This window comes from Littorina saxatilis, linkage group LG16 (assembly GCF_037325665.1).
Source record: "Littorina saxatilis isolate snail1 linkage group LG16, US_GU_Lsax_2.0, whole genome shotgun sequence".
NCBI classification, from domain to species: Eukaryota; Metazoa; Mollusca; class Gastropoda; order Littorinimorpha; family Littorinidae; genus Littorina; species Littorina saxatilis.
In genome coordinates, this window is record NC_090260.1 from 38120571 (window position 1) to 38124926 (window position 4356).

The 4356-nt window shown below is 42.0% G+C and overlaps 1 long non-coding RNA gene across 1 annotated transcript in view; it reads left to right on the forward strand.

The window, feature by feature from the left end:
* Positions 1 to 2514, forward strand: part of LOC138951007 (uncharacterized) — a 3065-nt gene extending 551 nt beyond the window's left edge. The window contains exons 2-3 of the long non-coding RNA XR_011450927.1: positions 746 to 1082; positions 2326 to 2514. This is a non-coding gene — a long non-coding RNA (uncharacterized lncRNA). The remainder of the gene's footprint in view (positions 1 to 745; positions 1083 to 2325) is intronic.
* The last annotated feature ends 1842 nt before the right edge of the window (positions 2515 to 4356 follow it).

Sequence of the window (4356 nt, forward strand, 5' to 3'; positions counted from 1 at the left end):
TGTGGAGTACGCTTATTTTTTTGATAATACACCAAGTTTGTTTGAGAAACAGAGAATAGTCAAAGTGCAAAACAGGGGTTCCCAGGTCTGAATATGCGTTTGAATCATTATATATTTTGGACGTTTTAGATTTCCATTTCGTAAAAATCTATGACCCATGGCGCATTACATGTGGGGGGGGGGGGGGTGAACGAATCTTGCTTTTTCTACTTCTCTAACCCATGGCATAGGCCATACATGTGGGGGGTTCTATTACCTGAAAACAGCATCCACACACACGCGCACACGTTCCATTGGACGTACATTTATTGTGTGTGTGTTTGTCTGTGTGTGTGTTCATGGATGCTGCACTCGATTGTGTGTGTGTGTGTGTTTGAACCATGTATATTTTCTGTTATTTACTTATGTTATACTATGCGTTTGAATCATTATATATTTTAGACGTCTTACTTTTTGTTCATATCTTCACGATGGCTTTTACCTTTAATGCTTAATGCTTCCAACTTTCAAAGCGCTGCAAGGCTGGGAAGAGATGCGCACTTTCATCACTGTGTGTGTGTGTGATCATTTGGGGGGGGGGGGGGGGGAGGGGGCTGTATTTTTTACACCAATGAGCAAACGTATAAAGAGAAAATTTTGTTCATGTAGATGTAATCATGCAAACGTCATTCCTGCCAAAACAAATCTTTTTTCAGTGTTGCATACTCCTGTGTATAAGGTATAATTTTTTTTTCATTTTCTTCAGATATGGCGTCCCAACGACCAACTCACTGCGACCTCACTTCAAGACGCTGACCACAACTTGGCCTGTGAAGCAGTACCCCGACTTCGACAAAAACAAAAGCAATCTTTCCAGACCATTATCAACCAATTGTCAGATGCAAAAACCAAAGCGAGCAAAGACTTCACACAACTAACCAATCTTCTTAGGCGTGAAAATCAACGCCTCCAGTCGGCGGTCGCGTGTGGTCGCGCAGTCTTTAGTCAGAACCAAAGGCAAAGCGAATGTTGCCGCTCCTCCCCCAGCTTTGAATCGGGGCAACTGTCAAATCTGCTGTTGGATCCTACAACTGGCTCTACAGGTAAATCCCATTTATCAGTCTGTAAAACTTTCTTAAAGTGTTCCTAACCTTGCTGTATTCTACCACAGGGGTTATACTATAGAGAATTTGCAACATTATTCGCCACGTTTCTCAGTCTTCCCCCGCCATTTTGACACGCCACGGCTGAACTGCAGGATTTTCGCTCTTTCAACGCTGCATTCTTTGGTTGTTTTCTAACCCAGGCATAGGCCATATGGGGGGTGGGGGGGGGGGGGTGCGGTACTAAGCCAAAGTTTGGGATTCTGCCGGTGTCACGATTTCATCTTTCGCCTGTGTACATATTTCCCCCTCGCCGATACTCAAGACTGAAATGTTTCCTGGTAAAATTAAGAAGTGAAATTATTTGTGGACGAAAAGCATGTCATTTTCTTGCATGTGAAGAAAATTGGTTAAATTTAATAGATTTCACACCCAAAATCGATTTTTTCGAAAACGTGTACCGAGTGGTTACGTCCTTTGAGTAAGAAGGGAAACATTTAAGGATGAATCAAATTTCAAGTTAAATAAAAAAAAATTGGTTGGACAAATTTGGCCCCATGAATGTAGGGTACACAAGGTCGCTTATCAGTACAATCGAAGGGTGTTTTTTTGTTCAGTGTAGAGTTTATACTAGATCAACGAGGCCGAGAATCAAAATATCAACACCGTTACAAAGCGAAAGATGAAAACGTCACACCCGCGTTACCCATGCAGATGCAGAAAGAAACGCTGCATTCTTTCGTTGTTTACTAACCCAGGCATAGGCAATACATGAGTGGGGGGTTCAAGGAAAGATTTCCATTTCGTAAAAATCATACATGAGGGGGAGGGAGGGCGGTGCTATTACCTGAAAACAGCACACACACGTGCCATTGGACGTACCTTTATTGGGTGTGTGTGTGTGTGTACATGACTTTATATGCATGGATGCGTGCACTCGATTGTGTGTGTGTGTGTTTGGACCATGTATATTTTCTGTTGTCATTTAGTTACAATATGCGTTTGAATCTTTATATATTTTAGACGTTATAGATTTCCATTTCGTATCTTTACGATGGCTTTTACCTTTAATGCTTTGGGGGGGGGGGGGGGGCTGGATTTTTACACCAATGAGCAAACGTATAAAGAGAAAATTTTGTTCATGTAGACGTAATCATGCAAACGTCATTCCTGCCAAAACAAATCTTTTTTCAGTGTTCCATACTCCTGTGTATAAGGTATAATTTTTTGTAATTTTCTTCAGATATGGCGTCCCAACGACCAACTCACTGCGACCTCACTTCAAGACGCTGACCACAACTTGACCTGTGAAGCAGTACCCCGACTTCGACAAAAACAAAAGCAATCTTTCCAGACCATCATCAACCAATTGTCAGATGCAAAAACCAAAGCGAGCAAAGACTCCACACAACTAACAAATCTTAGGCGTGAAAATCAACGCCTCCAGTCGGCCACCTCATCTTCACTACGTTCATCTACACCCACCGCTGCACCACACAACCCTGCGGCAATAGCCAGCTAATCTTCATCTGCACTACGTTCACCCACCGCTGCACCAAACAACCCTGCAGCAACAAGCACTCCTACAAACACATCAAACCACCTATTGTCGACGTCCTAACGCTCAGTCAAATCATGGATGACGACATGATTGACGCAACACAAAATTCAACACAATCCACAGACATGTTTGATGCAACACAAAACGCAACCCAGTCCACTTCAGATGACGCAGTCACATCGGGAGAAGCTCTCCAAGCATTGTCTCAGGAATAAACATTCACATTCAACCCATTTTTTCACAACCTTTTCAGAGTCAGTAGTTGCGGGTAAAATCTGATCCCTGTTTTGAATTTGGTGGAATCATTTTGCGACAAATCGATAAAGTCACGAGACAAAGAACATCAACAAAGACCATATGGGCAACCATGTAAATTGTTGCGGGGGTGTAACGGAGATCGACTTTGTCTTTATAAGAATAGGAATCACATCATCTTAAACTCTACACACGGTGACAACTGCAACGCGTGTGGCACACAGCATGACAAACAAAAAAGAGCCCCTGCCATGAATACTCCATGCTTAGTCCTATTTATCAGTTTTGGTGGCGCTGATTTGGCAAATGAAATGTTTTAATTATTTTGTGCTGGCTTGCAGCCCAAGAGAAATATTAAACAAAAACAAATGTATTTCTTCAGGCCTAACCAGGGGCGGATCTGGGGGGGGGTGCAATGGGTGCAATTGCACCCCCCCCAGCGGGACAAAGAAAAAAAAAAGAAGAAAAATGTATCACCTGAAAATAGCACTTTACACGCTCAGATTGCACCAGATTGCACAATTTTGCTTCCTTTTGTAAAAAAAAATTCCGGGGGGGCATGCCCCCGGACCCCCCTAGCATGCTCGGCGCTTCGCGCCATCGGTTCGGCGCTTCGCGCCTTCGCTGATAAGATACAAAAACAAAAACAAAAAGAACTTTGCACCCCCCCCTTTCAAAACCCAGATCCGCCCCTGCTAACCATCATAATGCCATATATGCATGGTGATCTGTAAACTTCTGTTCTCTGTGCACAATGCATGTGTAAACATTTTGTTGTTCGCAGAACGCAGAACCAATTTCACATTTTAGAGAAATATTAAACAAAAGCAAATGTATTTCTTCAGGCCTAACCATCATAATGCCATAAATTATATGCATGGTGATCTGAAAACTTTTGTTCTCTGTGCACAATGCATGTGTAAACATTTTGTTGTTCGCAGAACGCAAAACCAATTTCACATTGGCTGGTTGTCGCGACATATGTCGCGCTACTTTACGTATACTGTCACCTGGTTGTCACGACATATGACTGTTTTTTGTTATTTTTCTCTCTGTTAATTCACCAGTGGCTATGTAACATGTGTTACAGAATTGCACCGGTGTAAGGGTTAACATTTTATTTTTCACTCGCATGTTTGCTGAAGTGTACAAATTTTGTTCCATTTAGTGCTGTTTTTTTCCCCGTCTTAAGACATAATTATATGGTTATGTGTACAACTATTGTTCTCTGGGCACATTTTTTTGCACATTTATGTCCCTCACTTATGTCAATGTAGCCGCTAATTTGTTTAAGTCCAGTCAATCGTGCAAACGTTTCATTGTGGGTGACTCGAGCTGTAGGGTACTGCGACGAGATTTCTTTCCCAATTATATGATTGGTGTTATATATTCTTTTACACATTTTAACTAGCATTCATCATCTTGGTTGAAGCGTGACAAAATGATTTTGTCACATTG